The 20,468-nt window shown below is 37.3% G+C and overlaps 1 pseudogene; it reads right to left on the reverse strand.

Annotated features, from left to right (window-relative positions):
• Positions 1-16,003: 16,003 nt before the first annotated feature.
• LOC110903773 lies at positions 16,004-20,039 on the reverse strand (annotated as a pseudogene).
• Between the last annotated feature and the right edge of the window lie 429 nt (positions 20,040-20,468).

Raw genomic sequence — 20,468 nt, forward strand, 5'->3', positions numbered from 1 at the left:
GAGGTCAAAACACTGTTTTCTTTGATGGGCAGGTGAAATTCTTGGATTATTCATTCATTATTATCGTTTTTTCGCAAACAAGCGATTACATAAATGTTGCAGGACCGGCTAGCTAAGGTGGTCTCTTTTGTATCATCATTGTTGGATGACATAAGCCTATTCTAATAATAGCTTCTTGCAGTGCTCTTTCCTTGTGGGAAACCGAGTTTTCAATGTGGTCAAAGACGATCACTGTTGTAACATACAAAGGGACCAAAGATATTGTCATTAAAGATTTAGAGTGTCAAGTCCTTTCATCTTCTCTGGATGCCATCTTTGAGGTACATAATGGATAGTATATAACAAAACTAACATGAATTCATGTTTGGATTTTGTTAATCTTTCTGTTTCCACCACCATTAAAGGTGGGGGTGGGTGGGGTTAGGGTGGAGTTGTTTTGTTTTTATAGAGTGAAGAAGATAAATGGTAAATTTGTCATTTCACATCCACTTAACAGGGAAAACTAACCGTCATCCATTCTAGGGACTATCCGAGTAACAAACTATCAAACCACAGGGAGCACCGGTGTAATTTCCAAAAGTTGGGGACTATAGGTGTTATTTTGCAAAACCACAGGGACTATCCGTGCATTTTACTCTAACTTAAAAAAAACTAGTTTATAAAATTTAATTTCGTAAGACCTAAAGGCCTTTTTTTGGCTCGCCCAGGGCACTTGAATTTTCAGGATCGGCCCTGCCCCGTAATGTAGGTAAAAAAATTTCCGTTCTATAAATGTATCGTAAAAAAATTGGGATACCCCTGAATATTTCTTCTAGTTCCGCCACTGTCGAGCCTCCAACCATGCCATGATCAGGATGTGGTGGTGTGCACGCCTCCAGCACAACAGACGTCGTACATTGACGCCCCTCGTAACGTACACAAGGCCTAAATATATATATTTTTCGCCCTGTTTCTATTTCGATGAGGATCTCATAACACCTACAGATTTTTAAGCCCAATAGAAGCATAAAAGAATTAACCCTGTTTGATTGAACTCGAGGATGGGTTAAAGAGTTATATGGCTGAGTACAGTATGCATCCAGCAAACAGTCAAACACAATGAAAGAAAATTCTGGAATCAGAACCTTCGAGGATCATGTCTTTTTTTTGGAAGAAATATTACATTGTCTCAAGAAAACTGATCTTGGTATAGCGGATTCCCGTTGGTTCTGATCCTGAATTGGTAATCCTTGTCCAATATTTCATATATGATAATATATGAAGCATGATTACATGTTTGGATTTGTGGGTGTAGAAGAACCACAGAAACTGAGTATGATTCAATCAACATAGAATGACTTCTTGTCTCGATTGGAGAACTATCAAATTTGGAAACACTCAACATTGGTAAGAATTTTTTTTTTTTTTTTTTTGAATGGCAAATTTCTTTTAATCCCTCTCGTGTGTGGACTTGAAACCAAGACCTCCCCTCCCAAACCTAAGTGTTTTAAAGGCTTTTACTTTTGCCAATGGACCACCACAACTATGCTGACATATATGATTTAAGTGATGATTAGATAAGATCTTTACCGTAGTCTATAAGTGGTGATCAACATCGGTAATACTCGTCAAGTTTGGTCCAAAGAAAATCACCAAGTTAGGGGCTTTAAAAGGGTGCACAAGGGTTCTCTTTAGGTTCTGTTACTTTTAAGCATTTAAACAAGGCTGAAACTATTAGCACACCTTGGTTGGCTATCTGCACACTTAGGGTTTACCTACGCTGCGTATAGACCTATACGCAGCATATAAGGTTACACCTATACGCAGCGTATAGAGCTATACGCAACGTATAAGTTGCATGGAATTCAGAGCTTGCCCAGCAATCATTGGCACAGACAACCAGAGTTTATATAAGCGTATATAACCCATCAGATTTTTTTTTTGTTATTTTCATGTATTTGTGGTATAAATTCTCACCCGGTTCCAACGTTAAATCGCATAAAATATATATCCGTTAATGTTATACCAATAATATTATATACCATTAAACTGTTTTGGAAAACGTATATACGGTTCGAATATATTATATTGTTATCGTTTAAATTAAATTATTATACCATGTCTAGTGCGGTTCGAATGCTATAAACGTTTAAATATCATACCGTTAATTATTTTTAAATACTACATCTATAAGCTTATACGGGTGTTGTATGGTATCCTATAGTATCGTATCATATTGCATCGTATCGTATAGTGTATAGTATAAGTCTCGTATAGGTTCCCTGTAGGTCTTGTATATGCCTATAGGCCTACACGGGATCTAAACCACACCTATAGTACTATACGAGACCTATACTACACCTATAGGCCTATACGGGTGTTATATCATATCGTATAGTATCGTATCGTATCGTATAGTGTAGTATAAGTCTCGTATGTGTTTCCTATAGGTCTTGTATATGCCTATAGACTTATAGGGGACCTAAACCACACCAATAGCTAGGCCTATAAGGGAGCTATACGGGACATATACTACGCTATACGATATGATATCACACTTATAGGCAACGAGGTCAATACGTGACCTATACTACACCTATACGATACGATATCACACTTATAGGCTTATACGAGGTCAATACGTGACCTATACTAATACTACACCTATACGATACAACCATATAAATACTAGTGGAGTATGGAAGGAGATAAAATGTAAACTTTTAAAATGAAAGTATGAACAGATGAGAAAGAGCATCTTAGAAACGAAAAAGTGTGTTATTTATATTATATTTTCACGTACGATGGTTTCTTTTTCAAATTTTATATTATATTTTCATGTATGATGGTTTCTTTTTTAAAGACATATAGGCCTAATTATCTTCCTTGTTCAAAACTCAAATTGTTATACTTTTGACCAAATAAGTGGCCTTCCTTTTTCCAATTAATTAAGGCACACTATTCACACACCAAAGCTACCAAAATGACCCAAATAATCTGATGGTTTATATACGCAGCATATATAACCCTTTTTTTCTGTGCAATGATTGCTGATAAGGCTCTGAAATCCATGGTTCTATACGCAGCGTATAGAGGTAACCCTATACGCTGCATATAGACCTATACGCAGCGTAGGTAAAGGTAGGGTTTGGTGTGCAAATAGGCAACATGATGTGCAAATATGCACACCCACAAACAAACAGTTGGATGGAATTCTTCAATTTTCAAGCTGTTTAATTTTGGGTGTGCCTATTGGCACACCAAACCCTAGCAAAACCCTAGCAAAATCAGGGTTTATCTACGCTGCGTATTGGTCAATACGCAGCGTATAAGGTTAACCCTATACGCTGCGTATTGACCAATACGCAACGTAGATAAACCCTAGATCTCAGTGCCTGATAACCAATCATTGCACAGAAAACAAGGTGTATATACGCTGCGTATTGACCAATACGCAGCGTACATAAAACAGCTGCAAATTTGGGGTCATTTTGGTAGGTTTGAAGTGTCAAATTTTTGCCAGGTTTATATACGCAGCGTATATAAAACAGCTGCAAATTTGGGGTCATTTTGGTAGGTTTGAAGTGTCAAATTTTTTCCAGGTTTATATACTTATAATTATAATTATAATAATAATAATAATAATTATTATTATTATTATTATTATTAACGTAACTTTTTTTAGCGTTTTGATATCTCTAACTGATTTGAAGAATTGGGTACAAGAAACGGGAAAGAAGTATGGTTACGTAATTGTTACCCGCAGATCAAAAAATATACGCTGCGTATTGACCTATTTGGTCATTTTATGAAACTCATACTTCAGGGACTAATATGGTCATTATTGAAACTATTTTAACTGAATGGTTTAGCCAGGTTAACTTTCATATAAAGATTTCGTCTTTAAACACTAACTCAGTTAGCATACTTAACTGAACAGTACAGGGACCATTTTTGTCAATTTTCGAAACTTCAGGGACCGTTTTTGTAAATTTTCGAAACATCAGAGACCATTTTTGTAATTTACGAAACTTCAGGGACCATTTTTTGTAAAAATTGAAACTTCAGGGACCAAAGTGTAAATATATCAAAAATCGGTAAAAGGGGGTCTTCTTTAATGAACCAGCGCTTGCAAGGATCGAACTCTTGACCAATCGTTTAGAACCGCAACGCCTTAACCAGTTTATCCTCCTACTAGGAGCTGTTAGAATATGAAACTTAATTCCTTATATACACTAGTTAGGTTATACGCTGCGTATTGACTTATACGCAGCGTAAGCCAGGTTTATATACGCTGCGTATAGGTCACTACGCAGCGTATATAACCTTCCTCAATTTTTTATTCACAACAGAACATGTTAAACTTCCAGAATTTTATATAACCTGCCAGAATTTTATATAACCTGCCAGAATTTTATATGTACACCATAGTATATATATATAACCTTTCAGAATATACAAGAGTTTGATATATACAAGAAAAGTTTGTGCATACATAACAAAATGATAGAATACTACTGCTGCTGCTCCTGCTGCTGCTCCTGCTCATGCTGCTGCTGATGCTGATCCCATTCTGCATCCGTAATGAAGGGTAGTGGAGGTAATCCGTCATGCTGTCGCTGCTGCTGCAGCGCCGCAGCCACCCACTCCAACAGATAATTGTTCCTTTCAGCGAACCGAAGCTGCCGCTGATGTGATGGGTCAGGACCGGGCTAAACATGGTGTGGGAACTGAGGCGCCCCGAGTGGTCCACGCGGCGGTGGTGGCTGCGGAATGACGACGGGCGGCTCATGCGGCTCCGGCACCTCTGGATCGGCAGGGGGATATACCGGAGGGAACTGTGCCGGCAGCTGTTCAAGCTGGTATTGCGTGTCGTTCGGGTTCTTAAACCGCTTCCCATCTGGGAAGTCTTTGGTAACGTGCATTCCGGATAAAACGTTCTTCCCCATCCGCTTCGGCTGTGCCGGCAGGCCTACATGGGCGCGGTCAATCTCCGGATGATAGCCCAACGAAAGGGCTATCCTAGTCACGTATGTAACGTTTCGTATTTTTGTACTTTCTATTTTTAGCAAGTCGTATTGAACCTTCTAATTTCAGTCAGTTGTACTCTCATTTTACCCTATTTTTTATTTCGAGACTTGGATCATAATAAAAAATGCATTGTTTTGATCATATGCTTGTTTTAATACTATGTTATGTTATTACACTTGGAAACACGTTAAACTATGTCAAACACGTAAAAACAGTTGAAAGATATTCTAATCTCAGCTCTCAAAACAAGTGTTATCAAGAGATTATCCTAATCCGTTCAAAAATCGGGAATTCGTACGTTAATTCAGTAAAATACCCAAAATTTGGGTTAAATCAAATAATTATAATATATATGATTATTTAATAAATAAATTAATATTTTAATTAAATAAATAAATTATTATTTTTCAAACTAATATGAAATAAATAAAAGGAATTTATATTGGTTAATAGTTAACAAAGTTAGTTTAAGCTAACTTAGTACAACCTTTATAACATTGAAGATAACCTAGTTAAGTCTAACTTTGTTAGTTTTATAAAGGAAACCACTAACTGAGTTAGAAAAACTTAGTTAGTTCAGTTAAGTATCAAAAATGAGAAAAAGGGGGTTCTCTTGTATGAACCGCCCTTATTGAGTCTCGAACCCGCGACCTCGACGTTAACAAGCAAGAACTTAACCACTCGGCCGGGCATGCCACATCCGATTATATTTGGAAACAAATTAATCTTATACACAGTTTACGATCTTTCATTTTTAAACATTACCCCCAAAACAGTGAATGCACGTAACAACCATTTGACCTTCCTTTATGACCGGTCTGAATTTTGGTAACAAAAGCCGAAACCGTGTGGCCCATGATCACCATTTCCTTATCTTGACCGATTGCCAATCATACGAACCAATCATGGATTTATTTCCGTAATTACGAAACCGTTTCCATTATTACCGATCACCTTCGCAACCTTATAAATACCGGACTTTTCACCACCTCGAAACCGCACCCTCCCTCTTCACCTTCAAACCTCGCCGGAATCACCCTCCATTTTATCCCTTATTTCTGCATTCGGAGCTGCTGTTGGAACCACCGCCGTACCGCCGGAGCTGCTACTGTGACCGCCGCTGTTGTCGCCGGAGAAGACGAACGCGTCCGGTAACTTTCGTTTTCTCCGGCCACCTTCGTCGTTTCTGTTATTGTTATTATTATTATTATTAATTAATCACAAATGTTATTACTAAATCAAACTAAATAGTATAATCAGATTTATTATTTCAGAATTATTGATTAAATCAAAATTATTAATATTATTAAACATAATTTTATTCTTATTATTACTGTTTTGTTATTATTATTATTTTTATTGAATTATTACTATATCAATTATTAATCAAAATTTGTATTTTTATTATTATTATGATTATTGTCATTATTATTATTATCAGTATTAATATTATTATTATATTGAAAAATAATAACAAAGTTATTATCATTATTACTATAATAACATTAATATTATTTGAATTATAAAAATAATGTTAATATTATTATTATCATTAACATTATTATATGATTATCATTATTATCATTATTACTACCATTTTAGAAATAATACTATTATTATTTCCCACTAGTTTTATCATTTCCATATTTATTTAATTCACCAACATCAATTAACGAATTCCCAAACACAATAGGGTAATCTCTTGCAACAATTGGATCCAATCCACTCTCGTATTCTTTACCAAGAAACGCAACGCAAACTAAGGTGAGTATACATGACCCATTTTCTATTTTTCCACTTTTGGGTGCAATATGTATTCTATATCAAACATCATAATCACATCAAACATTTTACACACACTCTATCCTTACGCTATGTGATACATTTTAATCATGTTAGACATGGTATGCTAATGTAAACATTCATGACTATGTGTTCATTAACTTCGTACAAGCCTCCCCTAACAATGGTAGCGCTATAGTTTGAGAAACGCCCCTCTCGTTATATTACCGGGTATTGTTAGGTTAATCTATGTTAAAACCACCCATACTCTTTTGGGTAGGCACTTTAATTGCGTTAAACTTTGGTTTGGACACGTAGAGTAACATCGTTTCGAGTATACTGTTAATATGATATTGTATTCACATTTGGATATGAGCAACATTTTAAACACGTACTATGCTATGTATGAAAACTTGTATACTCGCCAACATGCTTTTGTTGATTTTATTTTAATACATATTGCAGGTTGAATGATCAAGTAAACAAGAATCAAGCTAGGATGGACATTAGAAACCCACTTAGCATTTTTGATTATTGTTGAATGTTATGTTTATTTATTTGGAACTGTGTACCCCACTTTACAATTTATGAAATGAATTTAATAATTTATTGTCACAATAGTGTTATGTTGTTTTGAGCAATTTGTTCGTCTCATCCCGATGTTTCCGCCATCGGTTGGGGTGTGACAACGTAGGCGCCGCCGAATAACTGTCCGCGCTCCTGTCGATGATGCGCGGAGGCGAAGTATTGCGCCAACCCGTAGGCGAGAGCGCACGGCCTCTTGTATAAGAGGCAATATAAGAAAAATAAATCACCACTGGTGCACCACTCCCGGCTTTTGTTTCGAGCAGTGATCGAAGTGGAAATCATTTTGTGCAAATACCTGCACAAAAGGAAACCAGTCAGTAAATAATAATCAGACGACATCGACTAAGATCGCCGTTAAATTATATTTTTTAAATTATTTAGTCTACGTCGTCCGTAAGGCGCGTACGGGCCTAACGAGCGTCGAAACTAAGTTCGTCTTTAAAACATAAAACGACGAACTTAGTTTCGACGCTCGTTAGAGAGCTACGCGCCTTACGGTTCGACTTCGACTAAATAATAAAAAAATATATATTTTAAGGACGAACTTAGTTTCGACGCTCGTTAGGCCCGTACGCGCCTTACGGACGACGTAGACTAAATAATATATAACATATTTATTTTTTTAAACATAATTTTTTTAATTATTTAGTCGAAGTCGAACCGTAAGGCGCGTAGGTCCCTAACAAGCGTTGAAACTAAGATCGTTGTTAAAATATAAAACTTCGATCTTAGTTTCGACGCTCGTTAGAGAGCTACGCGCCTTACGGTTCGACTTCGACTAAATAATAAAAAAATATATATTTTAACGACGAACTTAGTTTCGACGCTCGTTAGGGACCTACGCGCCTTACGGTTCGACTTCGACTAAATAATAAAAAAATATGTATTTTTTGTGTATTCCTTTGTTTAAATTTATAGAAAACAATATTATTTGATAAATAATACAAATATAATTTAGAAAAGCTAAAAATAATACCAAAATTATGAATTATAAAAATAAAAAATGATACAAACTTTATAAATTAAAAAATTTCTACAATTTACAAAAATACAAGTTTCCGCTTGATATTCGATAACATATAAACTCGGTTCTCTGTCTTTGTCTGAGTTTGATTTAGGATTGATTAACTCGTAGTAGTACTGTAACCACGGTCTACACATTTCTTCCCACCGTTCCGCAGCTATTGATCGATGTGTCGACCACAACGGGGTCGCTAAAGGCATGGGGTAGTCTCCTTCCAACTTAACATGTATGAAGTGTCCCCCGTCAACATGTACGAGCGTTATCGCTTGAGGTCGTGGATCTAGTGGGGCATCCGTTAATGGGAAGATGGTAGTGCTCCATTCGATGCTTAGCACGTGGAGGACAATATTATACCTTTGCGCTACGAGAAGCCCTACCTGGGGCATTTCCATCCAGTGACTTGGACCGCACCCTTTCACTGAATGCCATTCGATGTTGTTACGTATTCGTTTAAAGTCTCCTTTGTTATACGTTTCGAATACATGCTTCCAATGTGGCTCGTTATGGTCAATCTCTAGTAGTAAATCTCTTCAAATATTGGGCCATACGTGTTCCGTAAAACCTAACCCGACAGCCACAGACCTGTACCCACAATGACCGTCTGGGGTCACATCTTGTATACGCGATATGTAAGAGTGAAACTCTGATGGAATTTGATTCTTAAACCTCTTAATGCTTAACAAGTGCTCGTCCCCCTTTATTAATGGAAAACCCTTATCATCCCGCGTCTCCTTTTTAGAACTTGTTGAACTGATTCGGTGCATTTTAGGTTTTTCAGACTTCACAACCAAACCAGTTCCACAAGAGCCCTCTGACGGTACGTATGAGCTGTGTCGGGGTAAATCGTACCTATGTTTGGGGGAAGCGGTATATACGTTGCTGTCCTCGCCATAGGAGTTGTATCTCGCAGCTTCGTCTAACCTCGCAGCTTCATCTAGCCTTTCTTGTACTTTCTTTGATGTAGGCCGACCGCGAGTATTTTGCTGGACGATCGGTGGTTTCTTGGTTGACGATTTCGGGGTGAAGACCGCTTTTATCTTTGAAAGCATACTCTTTTGCTGAACGGGGGACTGTGCCTCTAAATGTTGTCGCACATTATTGAGCTCTGCTACAATATCGACTTCCTCGTCTACTATTTTACACGGGAGCAAGTCAAGCTTACGCCAGAATACATCTATGTCGTCGAGTTGTATCATAAGCCCTGCACAGTTAAGTTAATACGGTGTGAGAAACAGCTAAATCGTACAAAATAACAAAAGGTTTTTGGTTTTAATATTTTTTACCTGTACGTTTGTAGTTTTCCAGCCTACAAGCACACGGCAATCCACAGCTAAGCCACATATGGCAACCACATGATGCGTTAAGTTTCCGCAACACCTCCAGCTTCCTCATTAGCTCTTTTGCCAGCAAATCAAGTGCTTCATGGGAAACCTTTCCACGTAGGTTGTCCAACAGCGGGTGTCTGTGGTGGTTCATCGTTTTTTCGATGCTCTCGGTGAAACTTTTTTGTATTTCATCGTACTGAGTTTCAACTATATCAATGACGCATCTTGCTATTCGCACCAATGAACTCCCGCGCATAACGTATCTTTTTAAATTTACGTGCTGGCTCTCAACTCTGTTGGTGGTGCGCTGACCAAAGTTGCGACACTTATCGGTCCACGCATAAACGAACATTTCTTTATAGTCTTTGAGCCAGTTTTCGTAGACGTAATCATAGACACCTGCAAAAATAAAATAATGAAATGTAAAAGCGTGTGTAAAATATAATAGATTGGGTGAGTCGTTTGTTGAAGGAACACTTACTTTCTCGGTTGGCAACCACGACTCGGTTATACATTTTCTCCAAGTTGTACTTGTACATGGGCTCTGAAGTAGATTCACACACTCTCCGCCAGTACGTCATAAATTTCCCCCAATCTTCTTTATCAAACCCTTTCATGCAATGTCTAACTATATTTTGTTTGATGTGAAAGTGGCATAGAAGCCTGGTTGCGTTCAGGAATACTTTAGAACACGCGTTAATTAGGGCAAGCTCCCTATCCGTGACTATCACACGCGACATCATACATTCATGCAAGATTGACTTGATCCGCTCAAGCACCCACACGTAGTTACCCCTTCGTTCTTTACAAATAACGGCATGTGCGATACAAAAAGACTTCCCAGTCGACGTCATACCCACAACCTGGACAAATGGCATGTTGTAGAGGTTTGTTTTGTAGGTCGCGTCGATCAACATCACGTGCGGGAATGCACGCCACATAGTGATTGAATAAGGATGAACAAAGAAAATCTCTGTTACGACATCTGTTTTGGGTTCCTGTCGGGTGTCGTAAATGAATCAGTGGTAATGCAGCAGGCTTTCCAGTGCATGCATAGGAGCCTTTCCGTCCATTAGTTTCGCTCTAATTTTTTGTACCGCATTTTGCACGTCTTTCTGAACATGCAGGCTGTCGGGGAACTGCTTTCTTAGGGTTTGAAATATGATACGTGGCTCCATGTTTTGAGCAGTTAGCTGCTCCACTACCTTGTATTCGGCTTCAGTAAATCTTCGCACAAAAGCGTGGCCCAACAGACTCGTCGTAGGTTCGTGGTTATGGTTCGCGTTGTCCACTTTTAACTCTCATGTGTCATTCGTCACGTCCCGGATGGCGAGTAATGAAAATGGGCAACCGATTTTTTTGCTACCAGCTTTCCTAACTGTTGCTTTACTACGGTGCTCACCACTACGGTCGCACACAAGCCATACCATCCCAGTAGTACCGCCAATATTTTTTGATCGGCGGGTAACAATTACGTAACCATACTCGTTTCCCGTTTCTTGTACCCAATTCTTCAAATCAGTTAGAGACATGAAACGCTAAAAAAAGTTACGTTAATAATAATAATAATAATAATAATAATAATAATAATAATAATAATAATAATAATAATAATAATAATCATAATAATAATAATAATAATAATAATTATAATTGAAACTCATACTTCAGGGACTAATATGGTCATTATTGAAACTATTTTAACTGAATGGTTTAACCAGGTTAATTTTCATGTAAAGATTTCTTCTTTAAACACTAACTCAGTTAGCATACTTAACTGAACAGTACAGGGACCACTTGTGCCAAATTTCAAAACTTCAGGGACCATTTGTGTCAATTTTCAAAACTTCAAGGACCATTTGTGTCAATTTTCATAACTTCAGGGACCATTTGTGTCAATTTTCAAAACTTCAGGGACTATTTTTGTAAAAAATGAAACTTCAGGGACCAAAGTGTAAATATATCATGTAAAGATTTCTTCTTTAAACACTAACTCAGTTAGCATACTTAACTGAACAGTACAGGGACCACTTGTGCCAAATTTCAAAACTTCAGGGACCATTTGTGTCAATTTTCAAAACTTCAGGGACCATTTGTGTCAATTTTCATAACTTCAGGGACCATTTGTGTCAATTTTCAAAACTTCAGGGACTATTTTTGTAAAAAATGAAACTTCAGGGACCAAAGTGTAAATATATCAAAAATCGGTAAAAAAGGGTGTTTTTTAAAGAACCGGCCCTTGCAAGGATCGAACTCGTGACCATGGTTGTAAAAGTCCCGCCTAGGCTCCGAGTACTCCCCGAGTACTCGCTACAAGGTAGGCTGCCGAGGCACGAGTACTGGTCTCCCAGGCCAATTACTCCCCCGAGTAATCTCCGCCTAAGCCGAGTACTTCCCGAGTACTCCCGAATCCGACTAGGGAGCGCCTAGCGACTTTTACAACCATGCTCGTGACCTCTCGTTTAGAACCGCAACACCTTAACTAGTTTATCCTCCTACTAGGAGCTGTTAGAATATAAAACTTAATTCCTTATATACACTAGTTAGGATTAATATAATTATTAATTAAATTCAGAAAACAAAAAGGGTTTTACACCCAATCGAACCGGACAAGGACGGGACTCGAACCCGCGCCTTCCCGCAAACAAAACACGCGCACAAATCAACTGGGCTGCCAGTTGGAATGTGTTAGAATCTGAATTTTTATTATATTAAATTATTTAGATAAACTTATTTATTGTTATTTTAACCACTTTAATTCATTTTATTTATTTAAAATTATTCCAAGGCCATAATAATTATTTTAAATCAGTGATATTCAAGTTAAATAATTAAATTGAAATATAGTTTTTAACAATAATAATAATAATAATTATAATTATAATTATAATTATAATACTTTTAACAATAATAATAATAATAATAATAACAATCATAATTATAATTATAGTATTCTAACAATAATAATAATAATTATAATTATAATATTTTTAACAATAATAATTATAATTATAATTATAATATTTTTAACAACAATAATAATAATTATAATTATAATTATAATTATAATATTTTTAACAACAATAATAATAATTATTTTAATGTGATACCTCATTTATTTGAAACGGATTGCTCGGGGTAGATGGTTCATAAAGTGATGTGTTACGAGGCTCATAACCATATCCATCATGTTCTTCGTATCCACCGTAGCCTCCGTATCCACCTTCACCCCCAGATCTATCGTATCCACTGTATCAACCTTCACCCCCGTATCCACTGTAACCACCTTCACCCCCATATCTATCGTATCCACTGTAACCACCTTCACCCCCGTATCCACTGTAACCACCTTCACCCCCGTATCCACCTTCACCCCCGTATCCACTGTAACTTCCGTATCCACCTTCACCCCCGTATACCCCGTAACCCGGATACGATTGTTGCGTCGGGTAATACGGTTCATCAACAGGTGCGTTCTCAGCACCGTATCCACTTTGTTGCACGTACGGAGATTCATACATGTATCCGTAATCTGGATACACTTGATGCGCTGGGTAATTTGGTTCATCAACAGGTGGAGTGGGAGTCTTGTTCAAGTCTGGCAACTGTGTTTTTTGATCAACAGGGACTCCAGACACAACCTCCTCCTCCTCATTGGCAGCATTTGCTCCCCATGTGTCGTTAGAATAGCGATTACCGAAATAATTATCGTTCCAAAATGATGACATTTTAACAAGATTGAACAAAAAACAGAACAAATGATTTTGGTTTGGTGTGTAAATTGTTTACTGAAGAAGAAGATGAAAAAGAAAGCAGAGGAGATGAACTCGAAGTGAACAGAGATGCATGGATAGACTTTCATGTGACACTTCAATAGGCAGCGTATAGCTCTCTACTCCCCGTATTACTTTATTCACGTGCTTGGACAACATCGTATCGGTGTCAAATCAGTCTGACATACGCTGCGTATTGACCAATACGCAGCGTATAGGGTTACCTTTATACGCTGCGTATTGATCAATACGCACCCTATGTCAGACTGATTTGACATGGTACTAGGTTTGACTGTCTGCTCGTGTACCTACCCCTTACATACGTTGCGTATAGGCCTCTACGCAGCGCATTGAGGTAACCCTATACGCTGCGTATTGACCAATACGCAGCGTATGTAAACCCTAAGTGTGCAGATAGCCTGCCATGGTGTGCAAATAGTGAGTGCCTTAATTTTAAGTTATCATTGAATACATGGCTGATTTTGTTGCCAAGATCAATGACAAACCTCAAGAAATAAAAAGAAAGCACAAAGCATTTTGGTCATGGATTTGCATGATCTTTTCAAGCTGATTGCGTCTAGTTTAAATAATTTGGGCATAAGCTTTATTTCATGCTTCATAAAAACGTAAGGGTAAAACGGTCATATTTTTATATTTTTTTAATGAAAGGTAAACTTGGTTTTTTTTTATTAGTATCTTAGGTACATGATATTTAAAGTTAGAGTTGAGTATATATGATTTTTTAAGCTTCTAGGGGTATTTATGAAATTCATTCTTGTTGGTATTGTCGAGAAGTTCTCAAGAATTGTTCAAATCTTGTCCAGGTTGCTAAGTTCCAGTATGGACTCATTTAATTTTTGGGATATGACATGATAACAAAAGATATTGGTTTCAAAATTTAGGGGCTTCTATTATTGGCTAGCTAGTTATACTGATATATGATTGAACATCTCATGATGTGTTATTTTTTTAGTTTTATGCTCACTGTGTAGTTCATCCAGATAGCTTTTTTTAGGCTAAGTAATGAGGTATTGATGATCACTTAAAACAAGATCTTTTGTGTGTTCTTGACATGTTAAACAATGCCTATGTTTGGCATATTCTTAACTTGTATTGTTTTGTGCTCTGGAGAGTTAATACAACAGAACATTGTAATTAGATATGCTGTGTTACGTGTTATTGTATTTGAGATGGTTTGAGTTAATGATGGAAGAAAACGCCTTAATTTTTAATCATGCATTTATCTTAAAGACTTCAGTTTCTCGTTTCTGACATGAGAATAAGAATCAGCTTGTTATTCATAAGTATAGAATAACCTTATGTATCTGGTTTGTGTATACCATTTTCATGTTGGTAAGTCTTGAATCTTCCTCAAATTAAACCGTTACTCCAGCCGAGATTGAGGGAGATGTCCTTATCAATCTTGGTCCTTGTTCAAATAAGGTTGATTGATCTTAAACTGTTATTGGTCAACGAATAATTGAAGGAATAACTTTGTTTACTTGTTGTTCACATGCTATGACTATATGTATTGTTCATTGATTGATTATACATGAAAAAACTATTACATTACAAGCATGTATGTTTCTCTAAGTTGGTGTACTATCATCAATATTGATGTGTACTTTGGAGCACATCCTTGGATTATATATGACATTTTTTTCTATTAAAATTTACCTCAGACTTATGAACACGATTAAGATTTATGAGCGTTCTTATTAAATGATTTGTTTTTGAGTTAGTTTTTTTTTACAGAATTTTAAATAATATTTTACACTAATTGACCAAATCAGTTTCCAATAATTTTTCTAGCTAACTACTATTATGTTCTGGTTGATCTAATTAATTTTTAAATCTTGTAGTTTTTGTTGTTAAAGAATTTCTTGAATTTTCGTGACAACGATGTTTGTTTTCTCCATTAGGTGAGATGTTTTCTAATTGTTAATCTTGTGATGTATTCTTTTGAATTTAACAGGGATGTTTGACTGTATCAATTCAAATTATCATAGATTGAGTTTAATAATCTAATTTTTGGATGTTTTGTTTTCAAGGCTGCTGAGATGAAGTAGGCTACTGAATGGGTAAAGTTCTTAGATTTTCTTACTCCAACAGAAAAAAAAAATATCTTTTCAGCATCTGCTGCACCACTCGAATAGAAGATCTATATCTCTAGCAACATAAAAAGCCCTGCTAGAAACGATTCATCAGATACACTTTGACTCTGTCCTCACAGACTCTTGATGATGCCTTGTATTTTGCTGTTCTACGTGTAATATTGTTTGACACGCTTTTTATCTTGTTTATAAGAAGTTTTTGATAAGTATTTTCAGCTGATATCAATTGTCAAAGTTGTGTTTAGAAGAATTAATTAAAGTGACTGTGAGTCAAGCAAAGATTCTTTCAATATCAACAATCAATATTATCATAATTTGAGCAAATACCCGAACCATGTAACAATACAACTTATGTTTGTATTTCTGAGAGCTGCTCACTTAATTTGTTCAACGGATCAGATCAATGCTAGAGTAAGTTATCGAAGCGGCTCCAGAACTAGGAGCATCTGGTTCTATGTAGTACATTGGCACCGGCATCTTAATCGGTAGTTTTGGGACCACGCCTTCAAACTTCAGCACCTGAATTGCTTGCCGGATCGATGGCCTCAGACTCCGGTCAGGGTGTGCACACCATAACCCCACCATCATCAAACACTCAACCTGTTTCAAGTCAAAGTCCTTCAGCCTCCGGTCCAAACCTGAAAGCAGCTCACCTTTCCCGAGGAAACCCCAGATCCACTGCACCAACCCGAGATCAGAATTCGAGTCAACACCATCTATGGCCTTTCGCCCAGAAGCAATTTCTAATGCCACCACCCCAAAGCTATACACATCTGACTCTTTGCTAGCCTTTCCTGTCATTACATACTCAGGAGCCAAGTAACCAAGGGTTCCGGCTAAACCAGTTGTTTGTGGACCCAACTCATGGTCCATGAGCCGAGCCAACCCGAAGTCTGCAAGCTTCACGTTGAACCCGGAATCAAGCATGATGTTGCTCGCTTTAATATCACGGTGCACAACACATTTTTCCCAATCTTCATGCAGATACAGCAACGCAGAAGCTAAACCCATAGCTATCTTATACCTCACAGCCCACTCAAGGGGAGTCCTTTGACCAAATAGGTGAGAATCTAGGCTGCCATTTGGCATAAACTCATAAACAAGCAGAAACTGAGCTTGATCATGGCACCAACCGATGAGACGCACCAAGTTTCGGTGCCTTAAACTGCTAATAACCTTCACTTCTGTTATGTATTCTTTCTTCCCCTGCTTTGAACCCTGTGAAATTTTCTTTACAGCAACCTCCACTTTTTCACGTGATAAGTAGCCTTTGTAGACACACCCGAATCCACCCTGGCCTAGTTTTCTGTCATTTGAGAAATTATTGGTTGCTGAAACGAGATCGTTGTAAGAAAATCTTTTCGGGCCTGCTCCTCGTTCAAGATTGTTGGGGTTAACACAGGTTTGATCTGAACATCATCATCTTGCAGATGATTCAAACAATGGTTTGCAGCGGACTTGTTTGACATAATTAACAGATAATAAACAAACGAATGGACAGACAATTAACGAAAGGAAATTGAGTGTCTTGGTACCGGTAAATGATGCCGGTCCTTACACTTATATACATGTCAAACTTGGCGGTTAATTCAAGCGGGAAACTGTCATTGGCAGTTTAAATTACCCGCTTATAACATCCACCTTGACTTATCATATATACATATCGAGTTCTAGTTATCATATTATCATACGAATACATATACATATCATAAATTAAGTTTAATAATTGTTTCATCTAATACTTCCCCCTAAACTTAATTACGTTTAGAAACACCCTTGAGAACGCTTGCATTTGCTTCTTCAACCGCTTTTCTTGCATGATCAAAGTTAAACTTTCTTCGTTTCTTGTGTGCATTCCATGCTCCTTCCCAACTATTTTCTGCATACAGCGCAAAGGATTCCACTTCAGTTACATTCTTGACTTCTTCAGCACTTGTGCTCCTTTCGAGACTGCATTCAGGTGCATCTTGCTTATCCTTCATCCTTTCTGAATCGTTGGCTTTTGTCTGCACAGCTTTAAACTTATAATAGTACACAAGGATGTCTAAATACATGGCATAAACTGTCCGCATGTATTCACCATCCTTGTATTCAAAGCCCATGTCTTTGGCGATAATCGGCCAGAGATTATCTTCGGTTACACTGTTGTAACCCCCATCCCGTTCCACAATCATGTATAAACTCAGCAGATCCACTTTCCTGTTCTCGGTCATAACCGGAGGCATTGGCCTTGTTGTTATACCCAGGAAACTTATAAGAAACCAAGACACCATTTCGTCGAATTTCTTTTCGAGTTCGTACTTGTAATGGAACACAAACTTGCTATCTTCTAACATATTTAACAGATTCACACAATCTTTGAAATCATTGAATTCCAAAGCCCTTATGATCATCACACTCCAATCCGTTTCATCGGAGGAAACATGTAAATCTTCGAAATAGGAATTAAGATATTCCTCTTTATATTTTTCATTTACATCATTTAGCCGTATGACCTTTTGTTTTTCCTTTAGGCCTAGTTCATCTTCCTTCGTTAACCCCGTTATTTCATTTACTGTGTTATCAATTGGAGATGAGAACATAGGAAATATTTTGCAAGTATCTCCGTCCTTCTTAACCGTAAAGCCTTGCATAGTTAACTGATTCAGACTGAGTACGTTTCTGTCTAATTCCGGTGTGTATAAGACACCCTGAATTAACAGTTTTTCGTTATTGGATTTGACTTCCACAATCCCTATACCCCTCATAAACAAGAAATCATTTTCCCCCGAGTTGGTTTCAACCCCCACTAAATGTTTGATACGTTTAAAAACATTTAGATTACCGGCATAGTGTTGTGTAAACGAAAGACTAACATACCATATGTCTCCCCATGTACCGCCTTCTGAACCAGTCACAATCATCTCGTTTCTTTCTTCCACTGATACTCTTTGTTTTCTTATTCCTGCATTTACTGCTTGAGAGATCAGTTGTGTATTTTCATCATTCTCCTTTGATTTGCAGTCGTATATGAAATGGCCTGGACGATGACAATAATAACATAATTTTGTTCGATGCATTTTCAGTGGTCGTCTGGATTCTTTGTCATTGCAGTGTTGACAGGGAAGTGTTGTCCCCGTGGCTCTGATACCACATGTTGGGGTTAACACAGGTTTGATCTGAACATCATCATCTTGCAGATGATTCAAACAATGGTTTGCAGCGGACTTGTTTGACATAATTAACAGATAATAAACAAACGAATGGACAGACAATTAACGAAAGGAAATTGAGTGTCTTGGTACCGGTAAATGATGCCGGTCCTTACACTTATATACATGTCAAACTTGGCGGTTAATTCAAGCGGGAAACTGTCATTGGCAGTTTAAATTACCCGCTTATAACATCCACCTTGACTTATCATATATACATATCGAGTTCTAGTTATCATATTATCATACGAATACATATACATATCATAAATTAAGTTTAATAATTGTTTCATCTAATAAAGATCGTCATTCATCAATGACAAGGAAAAAGTTTCTATCGCTTTCTTTGCAGGTTCTGGTTTTCTTTGTTTTCTTCTGAATACAACACATGTTGCCACGGTTATCAGAACCAAAACTCCAAGAGGAACTGTTATCCCCACTGCTAGTTTCCATTCCTGTAAATTATCTTTAACTTTTTCTTTAAGATTCAAAGTTGAATTGAACTCCCAGGATTGAAGGATGTGTCGTTCTACATTAGCACCGGTGGCAGATGAAAACCCGGCAATTACCATCTCAGGAAGAACTTCCATGAGGTCAACTTTCTATGAAAGACTGCTGGTATTCGTATTCCCTCGAAAATCATTTCTAGCATCATAGCTCCACCGCAAGTTCAGAAGCTGAGTGGTGGCGTTATAAGATACCCAGGCATCTGTAGTTTCTCCACTGTGTAAACTAGCATTCCATGCAGTGAAATTAGAAGAACTAATCGAGTTAATGTTGATCCCCACATGTTCAAATGGGGGATCCCATTCAGGGTTAACAAAAGAGTCAAACTCGATAAAAATCATTTGGTTTAGGGGTGAATTGGCGTAAGTGGTGTTAAACAGGCCTAAAAGGCCACCGGCTGAGTTGGGCGGTATTTGGAAGGTCGTCGGGGCAAGAAAGAAAGTGAGCCCATGACCGTGTGTGGAGTTACCTTGTGTATCTATGATGAAAGTGAAGTGAGTGGTAAAATCGGTGAGCTTACCGTATCTATGATCCCAAATCGGGACTGCATCACAGTATATGGCTTGAGCTACACGATAATTGACTTTATTGAACTCTATGCTTCCATCAGAAGGCATGACATAATCTGAATAGCGTATATTTGTGGCATTGAAACGATCGATCTTGAAATATACTGATTCAGAAAAAGGCAATAAGAATAACAAAGAACACACCAAGAAAATCATAGCCATGGGCTCCTTAATAAAGACCAAGGAAAACTAAAATATTACTAATGTATACCATCAAGAAATTAAAATATTAAATCTAAATCATATTCTTCCAATGCTTGATCTCTAAATATACTAGACAATGAGCTATTCAGCACTTTTAGTCAACACACAGAATAATTAATCCTGTCTCTTTCTTGTTACTTCGAAGACTGTTTCTTTCCGGGATGTATTTTCCAACTTCAACAGAAATAATAAAAACCCAAAATATAACCGGATCAAATACAATAGAGATTAAAGATATTAAATGTATGAATTAATTATATATTAGAAAAAGGGTGCAACATGTAACTTTTAATCTATCTAGATTTACTGGGCCAAGGGCAAGATATGGAACCTTGGTTTGCCCATACCTAAGGACCGAATTCCTTCGTATGGAGCCTTGGT

The sequence above is a fragment of the Helianthus annuus genome, chromosome 14 (genome assembly GCF_002127325.2).
Source record: "Helianthus annuus cultivar XRQ/B chromosome 14, HanXRQr2.0-SUNRISE, whole genome shotgun sequence".
NCBI classification, from domain to species: domain Eukaryota; kingdom Viridiplantae; phylum Streptophyta; class Magnoliopsida; order Asterales; family Asteraceae; genus Helianthus; species Helianthus annuus.